Raw genomic sequence first — 18,635 nt, forward strand, 5'->3', positions numbered from 1 at the left:
ATCTAAATATTATTTCAAGATGCAGTATCCATATTTAACTGCTGGACACTTTCCAAGGTTGGAAACCAGAAGACCATGTGTTCTAGTCCTGCTTTAAGCACAAAACTATTGTGGTGACTCTGGGCAAGTCATACTCTTTCAGCCTTCTAAGGTTGAATAATTTAGTTAATGTTATAAGCAGAACTTTCCATAGAAAGTTGGAGTGTTTATTGAAAAAGCAATCCCCCAAAAAGATATTGATAGATAGACGTAGATGATAGATAGATAGATAGATAGATAGATAGATAGATAGATAGATAGATAGATAGATAGATAGATAGATAGATAAACCATACATTTTCCTCTTATAGAAACAAATGCTATATTTGTATCTCCCTGTAAATAGTTTTCTACTGCAGTGTAAACAGACTTGATAGCTCAGATCTGACAAGTATTGCAAAAATTGTAATTATGTAAATGCCATGAAGCAATGAAGAAAGTCAATAAATGTTCTGGGAAAGAAATGTTTAATTATAGTACACACAATTTTAATATCAGAGAGATGCATCATTAAATACCACATTCAGAAGAAGTGGGGGTATACATGATGAAGGAAGAAAAGTAAAGTAAAGGAAACTGCTGTGTTTGAGCTATGGATCTTTTGAACTTAATTGTATACATTTCTAGCCTTTGAGTTCATATGGAGAAGTCGCTCATTCACAGGTTTTCTCATTTCTGATTCATGCATGATTACACATATTCATAAAAATGGATTCCTCAAAATGAATGATAAATACATCTACTTGAGATAAATAGTTCAAATTATATCTGCCTAGATTATGTTATTTATAATTTATAATGGTATACGCTAAGTCATTAATGTGGCCTGTTTGATTTAGGCCTATTGCGTTGTGGTGCTATGGTTTTTAAGTCAAACTAAATGGCTTAATTTATAACTTATTCAATAAATCATGGTTAAATGTACAATTTAATTTTTTGATTGGTTTTTTGGGGGAGAGGCGGGAGGGTGTCTGCAAGTCAGTTTCTGACTCTAAGTGAAATAATGAAGAAGTCCCTGCAATTTTCTTGGTAAGATTTCAGAAGTGGTTGGACTTTGCTTTTCTCCAAGGGTAGAGAGAAACTTGCCCAAGATCACCCATCGGCTTTGTGCTTAAGATGGGACTAGAAGTCAGCCTGTCCCACTTTCTAGCTTAGTCACTACACCAAACTAGCTCTTTAAGTGTGCTATATCGAATGATATGTGAACCTAATTTAAATTAATGAATATCATCTCCTTATTAAAGTTTGTCTGGGTTCCATGATGTTGGGCAATATAATACCTGGCTTTACCTAATTAAAACAAAATCAAAATATTTTAAAATAGTGGAATACAGAAAAGTTCAATGGCTTAAATACTGACCTTAAATATCACATTTCGGTTCTTACTATGTTACAGAGCCCCTGATTATGACATTGAACATGTAAACAAGCTAAATACACTACTAACATGGGCAGCATCCTGCCCACACACTTTTATCTTTCTTGGTGACTTCAATCTACCTCATATTAACTGGACCCTAAACAAATGTACAACTGAACCCATACATGCAACCTTCTACAATGCTGTAACAAATCTGGGACTGGAACAACTAGTAACCAACAATACTAGGCTTAACAACTGCCTTGATCTCATCTTCTGCAATAGTTTGAATTCAATTTATGGAATACAAATTAAAGAACCCTTTTCCAACAGTGACCACAACATAATTAACTTTTGTCTCAACATACATCCACATAAAAATCATCACAATGACAAAATCCCCAATTATAACTTCAAAAAAGGCAACTATGATCTTATAATCAACGATCTCTCTTCCCTTGATTGGCAATTTCTGTTCACTGGATGCAATACTGTTGAAGACCATTACAACATATTCTTACTAGAAATCAAAAGAGCCATCAAACTATATGTACCAATAACAACTCCCCAAACCAGGAAAAACAGATTACCCATAACAATAAGGAAACTTCAATCCAAAAAGAGATCACTTTGGCAAAAAAAAAAAAAAAAATCTGTTCACGTTGCCAACTTCAAAAGCCGATACAAAAATCTATGCAACCAGATAAAAACTGAATGCACTAATTTTCACATTAAACAAGAGGAAAACCTTCTATGCACAAATTCCACCCATGCTTTCTACAATTTTGTAAACAAACTAAAAGAAAGGACCTAATGGCAAAGACTGCAATGACGACACCATCAAAGCAAACCTCTTTAACACATTCTTTGGCTCAGCCAAAGTAAACAGCAATAGATCAAGCCCAGTACTTCCTAGTCGAACCACAGACAACTACAATGATCTAATACATATTGATTTTACAAAAGACATTGTTGAAAAAGCACTGCACAATCTAAAACCATCCCAATCTGTTGGACCAGACAGAATAGGTGCCTACTTCTTAAAAAAGCTATCCACTGCCATAGCCAAACCTCTGAGCATAATCTTTTAAAAATATTTCAGGACCAGCTCCTTGCCAAAACTATGGTCACAAGTCATGGTCATCCCCATCTTCAAAAAGGGAGACCCCAGCCTAGTTGAAAATTACAGACCAATCTCTTTATGCTTTGTCACCTGTAAAGTCATGGAATCAATTATGAACCAATCCATTATCCTTCACTTAGAGACAAACAACCTACTCTCTAATAAACAATTTGGTTTCAGAAAAATACTATTCAGTAATCTGCAACTCTTACACTGCAAAAACATATGGACTACACAACTTGATCAGGGCAAAGCAATAGACACAATCTACATAGACTTCTGTAAAGCCTTTGATTCAGTGGCACACGACAAACTACTCCTAAAACTAAAATCTTATGGTATCTCTGGACACCTGGATAGAAGCATTCCTGTCAAACAGACAACAAATGGTCAAAATTGAGAGCGTCCTATCAAATTCTGTACCTGTCAACAGTGGTGTCCCCCAAGGCAGTGTTTTAGGAACAAGTCTCTTCACACTCTACATAACTGACCTCTGTGATCATATTAAGAGCAACTGCGTTCTCTTCACTGATGATGTAAAGCTATTCAACACCACAGACAATACTACTACCCTCCAAAAAGACCTTGACTATGTATCAGAATGGTCAATCAAATGGCAACTTCAAACCTCAACAAATAAATGCTCTGTCTTACATATTGGCAGAAAAAAATCAGAAAATAAAATACAAGCTAAATAGTTTGGATCCTTGTTGAGGATCCAAACTTTGTCAAGGACCTTGGAATACTCATCTCAAATGATCTAAGTGCTAGAGCCCGCTGTAACTACATAGCCAAAAAGGCATTAAGAGTTGTTAATCTAATCCTACATAGCTTCTTCTCTGGTAATATCACACTACTAACTAGAGCATACAAAACATTTGCCAGACCTATGCTTGAATACAGCTCATCAGTCTGGAACCCATATCATGTATCTGATATTAACACAATTGAAAAAGTCCAGAAATATTTCACAAGAAGAGTTCTCCGCTCCTCTACTCATTGTAGAATACCTTATGCCACCAGAATTGAAACTCTAGACCTAGAAAATCTAGAACTACTCCACCTCCGGTCTGATCTAAATATAGTATATAAAATCATACATTGCAATGTCCTACCTGCAAATGAATACTTCAGCTTCAATCATAACAATACAAGAGCACACAATAGATACAAACTCAAGGTTAACCGCACCAAACCTGACTGCAGAAAATACGACTTCAGCAACAGAGTGGTCAATGTTTGGAATACTCTACTGGACTATGTGGTTTCTTCCCCAAACCCCAAAATCTTTAACCTTACCCCTTCCTAAGAGGCCTGTAAAGAGCATGCATAAGCGCACCAATCGTGCCTACCATCCCTGTCCTATTGTTTTTCATTTTTCTTATAAGTATCTATCTCATGTATTCAAAACTATATTTATTCTTATACCTGTATCTTGTAAGCGATTGACAAATCAAATAAATACTAAATACTAAATTATCTGACAGGACAATTATAATAAAAAAGCATTTCCCCCCAAATTTCACACTCTTTTTATTACAATTTGATAGTGTGACTATAATATTCTGTTTCCAAGATCAAGGGAATATGATAGCTAGTTGCCAATAGTCATTCCCAAAAATAGCAGAAGCCATTTTTCTGTTTCTCAGTTGCCACACAGAGGTGGAAGAGGGGAAGGAGGTTGGAATGCCTTACTAGACATAGCAGAGAGCTTTCTCATGGGAATCAAGGTCATCTCTACTGGTAATGGATAAAGTTGGGGAAGGAGTGCCTGAAGAGCCCACCAATTGACCTAATTGGCCAACATGACTTGTGACACTTGGGGATTGGGTTATTTCCTATTTTAATTATACTGAAACTGTGGGAATTATTTTGAGTTGGTTTTCCTTTAGGCAGTGCCAACATGATGTACTCAATAAAGAAAATCTTTGAGGAGGATTCTAGTCTCAGAGTTCTGATTTGCTTGGCTTCATTAGTCTAAACCTTGACATCTATGAGTGCTAACTCCTATAAATTAGAGGAACTGGGCAACCATTTGCAGCCAAATTAGAGGAATGGGAGTAATTAGACTTCTGTGGACAGGCATGCCTAATAAGCCACAATGATGTTAAAGTAACAATTTGTGTTTCATGGTATCACACGCAAATAATGGAATTATGTACTTGTGTCATAACATCATGACACAGGTGTTTTCATTGGCCTACCAGTCTGCTTCTGTGAATCTTGAGGCCTTCAGGCAAATGTATCACTAAAATAGGGCAGAAATGTCCATCCTATAATTTTATAAGTTGGGAGGGATGATGATGATGATGATGATGATGATTTATACCCAGTAAACATTGTTACTGTTTTGTTGGTGCTAGGAGTGAGCCTCTAATCAGTGAAGAATTTTTCCAATATTTTAAGATATTTGGACAGGAGGCTGTCAGCTACCTCTATGTGGTTTTCTTCTACTGATATGACTAGATCATCAATAGTCAATCCCTTGCATCCCTTGTTACCAGCATATCTGATATGTATAAGTTGAATAGTGTAGGTGCCATTATAGAGCCTAATCTAGTTGAAATGTTAATATACTGTATATTGTTAGTCCATGTATGATATGTCATACACTAAATAAATAAATAAATAAATAAACTCAATAGACATGTTAAGTCTATCACCATCACTGAAACGACAAAATTCCATCAGAATACCTGAAATACTCAAAACCAGAGATCAGGCTAACTTCTTGTTGGTTTTCAAAAAGATGTTAAAAATAGAACCATCCTGGAAATAATTTGACTGAGTTGATGTACAATGTTATCTTCTTTTTTTAAAAAAAAAATCATTTACTTTCCACTATTGTTCATTGCTTCTGAACATATGTGGTTGGCAAATCTTTTTAACATTTAAAAAATCTGAAAGACCTATTCAACCAAAGATGACAACAATGGAAAAGACATAGCTATCTACCGATGGATATCTATCTATCAAACATATCAGCCCATGTTGGCTCTTTGTGCAACCCACAACCTGTCAATAGGAAATTTGAAGAACTGTTTTCTTATCTGACTCTTCCATAAAGCAACTTAAAGCAATTTCAAGATTACTTTTCTGTTATCTTATCAGTTGATATAGTAAATCAGAAATGTGATTTGGAACTTAGAGAGCAAAAAACTCAATCTCTTTATCAGAATTTATATCTGAACAGATAAAGAATGAATTCCAGAACAGATGAAGACTGCAAGAATGTTGATTGCATTTATCTGTAACCTTTTTCGCAACACTAAGTACAACTTCACATTAGCTACAAGCCCATTCAGATCAATCATGTTCTGATGAAAGCTATGACTGTATTATCATTTTTAAATGTCACCATGGGAATTATAGGCAACCAGTTGCCTTTAGAAAAGGTAAAAAAATGTTAATTTCCGGATTCAGCAGAGAAAAACTTTTTTTCTCTATACCAAACACTGATACACATGAGAAGCGGGAGGCTTTATGTCTACATTTTTGCGCAAAATGGATTAAAGTTGAAAGAATGTTCTAATCTAATTAACAGCAAAACATTTATATTCTAAGTTGCCAGTGTGGTGGAAAAGGGTGGATACTGAATTATATATATATATAATTATATATAATTATATATATATATATATATATATATATATATATATATATATATATATATATATATATATATATATATATAATTATATATATATATATATATATATATAATTATAATTATAATTTTATATATATATATATATATATATATATATATATATATATATATATATATATATATATATATATATATATATTTGTTTTCTTAAGTTTTGGTACTTACATGTATGGTGTTCGGCTTGGTTCGGGTATTTTCCCACGTCATTGTAGTTGTTCTTTTAAAGTTGTAGCAACGTTTCAGCAGAATCTCATCTGCCATCATCAGGCTTCTGTATTGTGTCCGTCTGTGAGTCAGACTTTTACAGTAGTTTCAGATTTGAATTTGGGGCAGCCTATTGCTGTGCCAGAATGGTTTTTTCTTCATCCTGATTGGTTGGGAGTCTTGGTCTGTGTTTATTGGTCTCGGAGTTTGCTGTGTTCTGCTTGATTGGTGTCTCTAATATCTTCTGTCTGTTTTTTGTCTCTTTTTGTATCTTGATTGGCTGGCAGCATTGTGTTGCTTTAATGGAGGCCTTTAGTGCAGCTTGGCTTCGGGTAAATGGATGACTATCATTAGTTAGGAAGCTGGGTTTCATCTGGGTGCCTGGTTGGGATGTGTTTGAGCTGGAGGTATCAGGGGGATCTGTTTGTGCCCAGGTGTTTGCCTGGCTTGTGGTGTGGAGTTTTTTTGTTTGTGAGTGCAGGCTTCCAAATGATTGACAGCCTGGTGGAATCATCTCTTCTATTCATGCTTTCTGGTCTTTTTTCAATCTCTATGGCTTCTCTGATGATTCTGTGATTAGGGTTTCTATAGTGGCCAGGGTTTTGGTGCCATTGAAGTTGATGCTATGACCTGTGGCTTCCATGTGTTGGACTAGTGAGGAAGTGTGTTCCAGCTTTTGACTGCATTTTTGTGTTCATCCAGGCGGGTGCTTATTCTTCTATTGGTCTGTCCAATGTATGTGGCGGGCATGATGCAGGGGACTTCGTATATGCCTTGGTTTTCCAGGTCAATTTTATCTTTGGGGTTGCTAAGGATGGCTGCTATTTTTCTGTCTGTTTTGAAGGCAGTCTTGATGTGATGCCTGTGTAGTATCTTACTGATTTTGTCCGTAGTACCTCTTATGTAGGGCAGGACAGCTGTTCCATAGGTCTGTTCATCTTCTGGGTCTCTATTATGTCTCAGTGTGTTTTTGTGGATCAAGCTGGTGATTTTGCTTTTGTGAAGCCGTTGGCTGTCAGTACTTTAGTCAGGGTGCATAGTTCAGCCTTAATGTGTGTCTTGTCTGCCAGGCGTTTGGTTCTGGTAATTAGTGTTTTAGCCGGAGTTTATCTGTGCTGGGTGGTGGTGGGATTGGGCGTTGAGGTAGCGGTTGGTGTGGGTTTTCTTCTGGTATATGGTGTGTCCTAGTGTGCCATCTGTTTTTGTAGATTAGTACATCTAGGAATGGTAGTTGTTTGTTTGTTTCTGTTTCCATGGTGAACTTGATTTTGGGGTGTGCGCTGTTTAGGTGTGTTAGGAAATTGTTTAGGTTTTCTTGTCCATGGGGCCAAATCACGAATGTGTCATCGATGTATCTTAACCATAGTTTGGGTTTGAGGATGGCATTGGCCAGGGCTCTGGATTCGAATTCTTCCATGAACAGGTTTGCAATGACAGGTGACAGTGGTGATCCCATGGGAGCTCCTTCTATTTGTTTGTATCTTTGTCCTTTGTATATGAAATATGTGTTGGTTAAGCAGTGTTCTGTTAGTTCCATGAGGTGTTTAGCTGGTTGGTATTTATTTTTGATGATTTCAAGGGTCTCTTTTATCGGGACTTGAGTGAATAGTGAAACCACGTCAAAACTTACAAGCAGATCTTCTTGCTCACGTGTAGATCTTTGATCATTTCCAAGAAGTGGTATGAGTTTTTACATGAGAAGCTGCTGTTTCAGCATGGGGCTGTAGCTCTTTTGCTAGGTGTTTAGCTAGGTTTTGTAGTGGTGCTCCTCTGGAGCTGACTATGGAGTCTGAGAGGTATGCCTTCTTTGTGTATTTTTGGGAGGCCGTATAGTTTGGGGCATCTGGAAGATTTCTCTCTGGGTATGATCGCGTGTTGGATCTCTTTGCTTATGTGGCTGGTTATAATTTTCTTCTTGGTTAATTTTTCCAGATATGTGGTTGGGTCTGTGTTTATGGGTTTGTATGTGGAGTCTTGGAGTAGGTCTGTCAATTTTGTTTCGTAGTCTTTTCTGTCCATTACTACAGTGGCATTCCCTTTGTCTGCTGGGAGGATGATTATGCTGCTATCTCTTTTCAGGGTTTGTAGTGCTTTGATTTCATTTTTCTGTAAGTTGCTTTTTTTGGTGGTTACCAACATCTTATGCACAAGCAAACCACCAAAAAGCAACTTACAGAAAAATGAAATCAAAGCACTACAAACCCTGAAAAGAGATAGCAGCATAATCATCCTCCCAGCAGACAAAGGGAATGCCACTGTAGTAATGGACAGAAAAGACTACGAAACAAAATTGACAGACCTACTCCAAGACTCCACATACAAACCCATAAACACAGACCCAACCACATATCTGGAAAAATTAACCAAGAAGAAAATTATAACCAGCCACATAAGCAAAGAGATCCAACACGCGATCATACCCAGAGAGAAATCTTCCAGATGCCCCAAACTATACGGCCTCCCAAAAATACACAAAGAAGGCATACCTCTCAGACCCATAGTCAGCTCCAGAGGAGCACCACTACAAAACCTAGCTAAACACCTAGCAAAAGAGCTACAGCCCCATGCTGAAACAGCAGCTTCTCATGTAAAAACTCATACCACTTCTTGGAAATGATCAAAGATCTACACGTGGAGCAAGAAGATCTGCTTGTAAGTTTTGACGTGGTTTCACTATTCACTCAAGTCCCGATAAAAGAGACCCTTGAAATCATCAAAAATAAATACCAACCAGCTAAACACCTCATGGAACTAACAGAACACTGCTTAACCAACACATATTTCATATACAAAGGACAAAGATACAAACAAATAGAAGGAGCTCCCATGGGATCACCACTGTCACCTGTCATTGCAAACCTGTTCATGGAAGAATTCGAATCCAGAGCCCTGGCCAATGCCATCCTCAAACCCAAACTATGGTTAAGATACATCGATGACACATTCGTGATTTGGCCCCATGGACAAGAAAACCTAAACAATTTCCTAACACACCTAAACAGCGCACACCCCAAAATCAAGTTCACCATGGAAACAGAAACAAACAAACAACTACCATTCCTAGATGTACTAATCTACAAAAAACAGATGGCACACTAGGACACACCATATACCAGAAGAAAACCCACACCAACCGCTACCTCACGCCCAATCCCACCACCACCCAGCACAGATAAACTCCGTGGCTAAAACACTAATTACCAGAACCAAACGCCTGGCAGACAAGACACACATTAAGGCTGAACTATGCACCCTGACTAAAGTACTGACAGCCAACGGCTTCCACAAAAAGCAAAATCACCAGCTTGATCCACAAAAACACACTGAGACATAATAGAGACCCAGAAGATGAACAGACCTATGGAACAGCTGTCCTGCCCTACATAAGAGGTACTACGGACAAAATCAGTAAGATACTACACAGGCATCACATCAAGACTGCCTTCAAAACAGACAGAAAAATAGCAGCCATCCTTAGCAACCCCAAAGATAAAATTGACCTGGAAAACCAAGGCATATACGAAGTCCCCTGTGCATCATGCCCGCCACATACATTGGACAGACCAATAGAAGAATAAGCACCCGCCTGGATGAACACAAAAATGCAGTCAAAAAGCTGGAACACACTTCCTCACTAGTCAACACATGGAAGCCACAGGTCATAGCATCAACTTCAATGGCACCAAAACCCTGGCCACTATAGAAAACCCTAATCACAGAATCATCAGAGAAGCCATAGAGATTGAAAAAGACCAGAAAGCATGAATAGAAGAGATGATTCCACCAGGCTGTCAATCATTTGAAGCCTGCACTCACAAACAAAAAATCTCCACACCACAAGCCAGGCAAACACCTGGGCACAAACAGATCCCCCTGATACCTCCAGCTCAAACACATCCCAACCAGGCACCCAGATGAAACCCAGCTTCCTAACTAATGATAGCCGTCCATTTACCCGAAGCCAAGCTGCACTAAAGGCCTCCAATAAAGCAACACAATGCTGCCAGCCAATCAAGATACAAAAAGAGCCAAAAACAGACAGAAGATATTAGAGACACCAATCAAGCAGAACACAGCAAACTCCGAGACCAATAAACACAGACCAAGACTCCCAACCAATCAGGATGAAGAAAAAACCATTCTGGCACAGCAATAGGCTGCCCCAAATTCAAATCTGAAACCACTGTAAAAGTCTGACTCACAGACGGACACAATACAGAAGCCTGATGATGGCAGATGAGATTCTGCTGAAACGTTGCTACAACTTTAAAAGAACAACTACAATGACGTGGGAAAATACCGAACCAAGCCGAACACCATACATGTAAGTACCCATGAAAACTTAAGAAAAACATATATATATATATATATATATATATATATATATATATATATATATATATATATATATATATATATATATAAATAAAATTATAATTATAATTATAATTATATATATATATATATATATATATATATATATATATATATATATAATTATATATAATTATATATAATTATATATATATATAATTCAGTATCCACCCTTTTCCACCACACTGGCAACTTAGAATATAAATGTTTTGCTGTTAATTAGATTAGAACATTCTTTCAACTTTAATCCATTTTGCTAAAAATGTAGACATAAAGCCTCCGCTTCTCATGTGTATCAGTGTTTGGTATAGAGAAAAAAAGTTTTTCTCTGCTGAATCGAAATTAACATTTTTACCTTTTCTAAAGGCAACTGGTTGCCTATAATTCCCATGGTGACATTTAAAAATGATAATACAGTCATAGCTTTCATCAGAACATGATTGATCTGAATGGGCTTGTAGCTAATGTGAAGTTGTACTTAGTGTTGCGAAAAAGGTTACAGATAAATGCAATCAACATTCTTGCAGTCTTCATCTGTTCTGGAATTCATTCTTTATCTGTTCAGATATAAATTCTGATAAAGAGATTGAGTTTTTTGCTCTCTAAGTTCCAAATCACATTTCTGATTTACTATATCAACTGATAAGATAACAGAAAAGTAATCTTGAAATTGCTTTAAGTTGCTTTATGGAAGAGTCAGATAAGAAAACAGTTCTTCAAATTTCCTATTGACAGGTTGTGGGTTGCACAAAGAGCCAACATGGGCTGATATGTTTGATAGATAGATATCCATCGGTAGATAGCTATGTCTTTTCCATTGTTGTCATCTTTGGTTGAATAGGTCTTTCAGATTTTTAAATGTTAAAAGATTTGCCAACCACATATGTTCAGAAGCAATGAACAATAGTGGAAAGTAAATGATTTTTTTTTAAAAAAGAAGATAACATTGTACATCAACTCAGTCAAATTATTTCCAGGATGGTTTTATTTTTAACATCTTTTTGAAAACCAACAAGAAGTTAGCCTGATCTCTGGTTTTGAGTATTTCAGGTATTCTGATGGAATTTTGTCATTTCAGTGATGGTGATAGACTTAACATGTCTATTGAGTTTATTTATTTATTTATTTAGTGTATGACATATCATACATGGACTAACAATATACAGTATATTAACATTTCAACTAGATTAGGCTCTATAATGGCACCTACACTATTCAACTTATACATATCAGATATGCTGGTAACAAGGGATGCAAGGGATTGACTATTGATGATCTAGTCATATCAGTAGAAGAAAACCACATAGAGGTAGCTGACAGCCTCCTGTCCAAATATCTTAAAATATTGGAAAAATTCTTCACTGATTAGAGGCTCACTCCTAGCACCAACAAAACAGTAACAATGTTTACTGGGTATAAATCATCATCATCATCATCATCATCATCCCTCCCAACTTATAAAATTATAGGATGGACATTTCTGCCCTATTTTAGTGATACATTCGCCTGAAGGCCTCAAGATTCACAGAAGCAGACTGGTAGGCCAATGAAAACACCTGTGTCATGATGTTATGACACAAGTACATAATTCCATTATTTGCGTGTGATACCATGAAACACAAATTGTTACTTTAACATCATTGTGGCTTATTAGGCATGCCTGTCCACAGAAGTCTAATTACTCCCATTCCTCTAATTTGGCTGCAAATGGTTGCCCAGTTCCTCTAATTTATAGGAGTTAGCACTCATAGATGTCAAGGTTTAGACTAATGAAGCCAAGCAAATCAGAACTCTGAGACTAGAATCCTCCTCAAAGATTTTCTTTATTGAGTACATCATGTTGGCACTGCCTAAAGGAAAACCAACTCAAAATAATTCCCACAGTTTCAGTATAATTAAAATAGGAAATAACCCAATCCCCAAGTGTCACAAGTCATGTTGGCCAATTAGGTCAATTGGTGGGCTCTTCAGGCACTCCTTCCCCAACTTTATCCATTACCAGTAGAGATGACCTTGATTCCCATGAGAAAGCTCTCTGCTATGTCTAGTAAGGCATTCCAACCTCCTTCCCCTCTTCCACCTCTGTGTGGCAACTGAGAAACAGAAAAATGGCTTCTGCTATTTTTTGGAATGACTATTGGCAACTAGCTATCATATTCCCTTGATCTTGGAAACAGAATATTATAGTCACACTATCAAATTGTAATAAAAAGAGTGTGAAATTTGGGGAAATGCTTTTTTATTATAATTGTCCTGTCAGATAATTTAGTATTTAGTATTTATTTGATTTGTCAATCGCTTACAAGATACAGGTATAAGAATAAATATAGTTTTGAATACATGAGATAGATACTTATAAGAAAAATGAAAAACAATAGGACAGGGATGGTAGGCACGATTGGTGCGCTTATGCATGCTCTTTACAGGCCTCTTAGGAAGGGGTAAGGTTAAAGATTTTGGGGTTTGGGGAAGAAACCACATAGTCAGTAGAGTATTCCAAACATTGACCACTCTGTTGCTGAAGTCGTATTTTCTGCAGTCAGGTTTGGTGCGGTTAACCTTGAGTTTGTATCTATTGTGTGCTCTTGTATTGTTATGATTGAAGCTGAAGTATTCATTTGCAGGTAGGACATTGCAATGTATGATTTTATATACTATATTTAGATCAGACCGGAGGTGGAGTAGTTCTAGATTTTCTAGGTCTAGAGTTTCAATTCTGGTGGCATAAGGTATTCTACAATGAGTAGAGGAGCGGAGAACTCTTCTTGTGAAATATTTCTGGACTTTTTCAATTGTGTTAATATCAGATACATGATATGGGTTCCAGACTGATGAGCTGTATTCAAGCATAGGTCTGGCAAATGTTTTGTATGCTCTAGTTAGTAGTGTGATATTACCAGAGAAGAAGCTATGTAGGATTAGATTAACAACTCTTAATGCCTTTTTGGCTATGTAGTTACAGCGGGCTCTAGCACTTAGATCATTTGAGATGAGTATTCCAAGGTCCTTGGCAAAGTTTGGATCCTCAACAAGGATCCAAACTATTTAGCTTGTATTTTATTTTCTGATTTTTTTCTGCCAATATGTAAGACAGAGCATTTATTTGTTGAGGTTTGAAGTTGCCATTTGATTGACCATTCTGATACATAGTCAAGGTCTTTTTGGAGGGTAGTAGTATTGTCTATGGTGTTGAATAGCTTTACATCATCAGTGAAGAGAACGCAGTTGCTCTTAATATGATCACAGAGGTCATTTATGTAGAGTGTGAAGAGACTTGTTCCTAAAACACTGCCTTGGGGGACACCACTGTTGACAGGTACAGAATTTGATAGGGCGCTCTCAATTTTGACCATTTGTTGTCTGTTTGACAGGAATGCTTCTATCCAGGTGTCCAGAGATACCATAAGATTTTAGTTTTAGGAGTAGTTTGTCGTGTGCCACTGAATCAAAGGCTTTACAGAAGTCTATGTAGATTGTGTCTATTGCTTTGCCCTGATCGAGTTGTGTAGTCCATATGTTTTTGCAGTGTAAGAGTTGCAGATTATTGAATAGTATTTTTCTGAAACCAAATTGTTTATTAGAGAGTAGGTTGTTTGTCTCTAAGTGAAGGATAATGGATTGGTTCATAATTGATTCCATGACTTTACAGGTGACAAAGCATAAAGAGATTGGTCTGTAATTTTCAACTAGGCTGGGGTCTCCCTTTTTGAAGATGGGGATGACCATGACTTGTGACCATAGTTTTGGCAAGGAGCTGGTCCTGAAATATTTTTAAAAGATTATGCTCAGAGGTTTGGCTATGGCAGTGGATAGCTTTTTTAAGAAGTAGGCACCTATTCTGTCTGGTCCAACAGATTGGGATGGTTTTAGATTGTGCAGTGCTTTTTCAACAATGTCTTTTGTAAAATCAATATGTATTAGATCATTGTAGTTGTCTGTGGTTCGACTAGGAAGTACTGGGAAAATACCGAACCAAGTGGGAAAATACCGAACCAAGCCGAACACCATATATATATATATATATATATATATATATATATATATATATATATATATATATATATATATATATATATATATATATATATATATATATATATATATATATATATATATATATATATATATATATATGTTTTGAGGTTCTCGTGGTATTTGTATGTGGATCTTTGGTTATTAGGGTTTTCTCCACGTAAGATTCAAAGTATCTGGCAACGCGTTTCGATGAAGTCTCATTCATCATCTTCAGGCTTGCTTCTTCGGCTCTGTGCTTCTCAGAGTGATGTGAGCTTTCAGCTGCTTCTTCCTTCTAACTGCCAGTGGGGTGTGACTTGACTGGGTGGGGGCTTGGCTGCGTTCCGATTGGGTGGGGGTGTGTTCTCATTGGTTGGAGGCTTGGCTGTGTTCTGATTGGTTGGGGCTGGCCGTGTTCTGATTGGCTGGAGCGTGCTCTGTTCAGGTGGGGCTTGGCCGTGCTCAGGCTAGTCCTAGCTGCTGGGGATTTGAGCTGGTGAGCTGGGATCTTGCTGTTTGGCTTTGAGTTCGTGGTCGTGCCACATCTTCATGGTGGGGGTCAGTTCGCTTCATGTATGGCTCAGATGGGTTTGAAGTGGGTAGTGATGCAGCTGCAGTGCGGCTTCTGGTCTGTGGTCGTGTCTCATCTTCTGTGTGGGTGTGAGTCTGATTTTTACGTGGAAGTGTGGTGGTGGCATCTTGTGTGGCCCTCGTGGGTGTGGGTCTGGTGTCATTCATCATGTTGGGTACTCGTCTGTTCATGAGGGCGGGTTTCCAAATCCCTGGTAAGCGGGAGGTGTCATCTCTTTTATTCATGCTGTGTGGGCGTTTTCTATCTCTATGGCTTCTCTGATTATTCTGCTGCTGAAGTGTTCAGTTTTGGCGATAGTTCTGGTATTTTTAAAGTCAATCTCATGTCCTGTGGCTTTGAGGTGTTGGACCAGGGAAGAGGTTGGTTCTTCTTTTTGATTGAGTTCTTATGTTCTTCAAGCGTGCACTTATTCTTCTGTTAGTTTGTCCAATGTATGTGGTGAGGCAGGCAGTGCAAGGGATTTCATATACTCCTTGGTTTTCTAACTCGATTTTGTCTTTAGGGTTTCTTAGGATGGTGGATATTTTTCTGTTTGTGCAGAATGCTGTTTTAATGTTGTGTTTTTGGAGGATCTTGCTGATTTTGTCTGTAGTGCCTTTTATATATGGGAGGAGGGCTTTGCCGTTCTCTTGTTCTCTGTCTTGGATTTTGGTTGGGGTTTCTTTTTGGATTAGGTGGGTGATCTTCTTTCTTTGAAATCCATTGGCTGTTAGTACGTTGGTGAGAGTGTTTAGTTCGGTTTTTAGGTGTTGTTCATCAGCTAAGCATTTTGTTCTGGAGATGAGTGTCTCAGCTACGGAATTGATCTGTGCTGGGTGGTGGTGTGAGAGTGCGTGTAGATAGCGGTTTGTATGTGTTTTCTTTTGGTAGATGGTGTGTCCTAGGGAGCCATTGGGTTTTTGTATACCAAGACATCTAGGAAGGGAAGTTGATTGTTAGCTTCTGTTTCCATGGTGAATTGTATTTTGGGGTGTAGGCTGTTGAGGTGTGTGAGGAAGTTGTTCAGTTTTTCTTTCCCGTGTGGCCAGATTATGAAGGTGTCATCTATGTATCTGAGCCAGAGTTTGGGTTTGTGATCATATTTTTCTAGAGCTTGTGTTTCAAATATATATATATATATATATATATATATATATATTCTTAAGTTTTTGCAGGTACTTACATGTATGGTATTCAGCTTTGTTCATGTATTTTCCCACGTCATTATAGTTGTGCTTTTAAAGCTGTAGCAACGTTTCGGCAGAATCTCATCTGCCATCATCAGGCTTCTGTATTGTGTTCGTCTGTGAATCAGGCTTTCACAGCCATTTCTGTTTTAAATTTGGTGCTAGCCTACTGCTGTGTTAGAATGGTTTTTTTTACTTCATCCTTATTGGTTGGGAGTCTTGGTCTGTGTTTATTGGTCTTGGAGTTTGCTGTGTTCTGCTTGATTGGTGTTTCTAATATCTTCTGTCTGTTTTGTAGCTTTTTTTGTCTTGATTTACTGGCAACATTGTGTTTCCTGTATTGGAGACTTTTAGTGTGGCTTGGCTTTGGGTAAATGGATGGCTATCATTTATTAGGAAGCTAGGTTTCATCTGGGTGCCTGGTTGGGGTGTGTTTGAGCTGGAGGTATTGGGGGGGGGTCTGTTTGTGCCCAGGTGTTTGCTTGGCTTGTGGTGTGGAGATCTTTTTGTTTGTGAGTGCAGGCTTCCAGATAATTGACAGTCTGGTGGAGTCATCTCTTCTATTCATGCTTTCAGGTCTTTTTTCAATCTCTATGGCTTCTCTGATAATTCTGTAGCTGGGGTTTTCTATAGTGACTAGGGTTTTGGTACCATTGAAGTCGATGCTATGACCTGTGGCTTTCATGTGTTGGACTAGTGAGGAAGTGTGTTCCAGCTTTTTTACTGCATTTTTGTGTTCATCCAGATGGGTACTTATTCTTCTATTGGTCTGTTTGATGTATGTGGCAGGGCATGATGCGCAGGGGACTTCATATATGCCTTGGTTTTCCAGGTCAATTTTATTTTGGGGGTTTCTTAGGATGGCTGCTATTTGAACCTGAAAGCATGAATAGAAGAGATGACAGCATTTATTTACCCACCCTGCCAAAAGCTGTCTTTATGAATTTATTAGTATGATGTTCCTCTTCGTTAATGCTGCATTGCTGATTGTGGGTATGTAATGAAGTGTTTGTATTCCCCCCTCATCAATCTAAACTAGTAAGCATGCAGACATCATCTGGTAGCAATGTTTTTTTTCGTTTCATCTCCTTCAAGCCTTTAATCTTCCAATGCTGTTGAGCAAGTTGTTTCACAAAGCCCAACAGTAATTTTAACTCATGATTTTCTTTTCCAACCAAACCTCTTTTTCTGCTAGCATCTTCTCCCAAGTTCCTCTTATCTTTCCATAAGAGATTGTGCATGTCTGTGTGCATCTTGTCTGCTTTACACCCAGCTATTCTCCCATCTTATCATCTCCAGGCATCACTTGCATGTCTGGGTTATCACATAATAGGGTGGCAGACAATATTGACTTGTGCTATTTAATCCCACAGAAAGAAAGAGAGGTAAGTGTAAAATGGTACTCTATTGATTTGTGGTCTTCTTAAAACCTGGACTTTGTGACTACCATACAGAATATTGACTGGTACATGCGTGCAGGTTCATATTTGTCCATATTTGGACAATCTTTATGTTGTAGCAAGAGCTACTGCTCCCAGGGAGCTAATTTTGTGAGATTTCCTGCTGTGCAAGAGCCGTCTGGGACCCCTCACCCAGATTTCACAGCAAGATGGTACATAAATGCTTGCCAGTATATTGACTTTTCACTTAATTTTATACCCAACCATGGCAAAGCTGCAATTCTATGAAGAAAGATAATTGCAAAGGTTTACAATAGTAATGCATGCTTACAGCCGAGTTCCAGGTAAACATTTTAGATCCATCTGATTAAATGAGTTGAGGAGCTGATTACTCTGAATATTCCATTTTATTCTTCCTGAGCTTTCATTACAGCTGAATCAAAGATAGTCCTGGGGAGTGATATGTATATCTACAATTGAAGCTGGGTCAAAAGGCATGAAGCTGCCATTCATCATAGTTATCTTATCTGATGCCATATTTCATTTGCTAATGTCCTGAAACTTTGAGATAGCAGAGTCCTTCGTTGAACATTGCACATACTTTTCATGATTAAATAGATACTAAAGTAACAATGCAAAGGGTGTGGATTCATTACCTTGGGAAAAAAACTTTTCCTTGTGCCCTTCAAGAGA

This window comes from Notechis scutatus, chromosome 4 (genome assembly GCF_049901735.1).
Source record: "Notechis scutatus isolate UNSWTSFEM ecotype Mainland chromosome 4, rNotScu1.2, whole genome shotgun sequence".
In the NCBI taxonomy this organism is placed as follows: Eukaryota; Metazoa; Chordata; class Lepidosauria; order Squamata; family Elapidae; genus Notechis; species Notechis scutatus.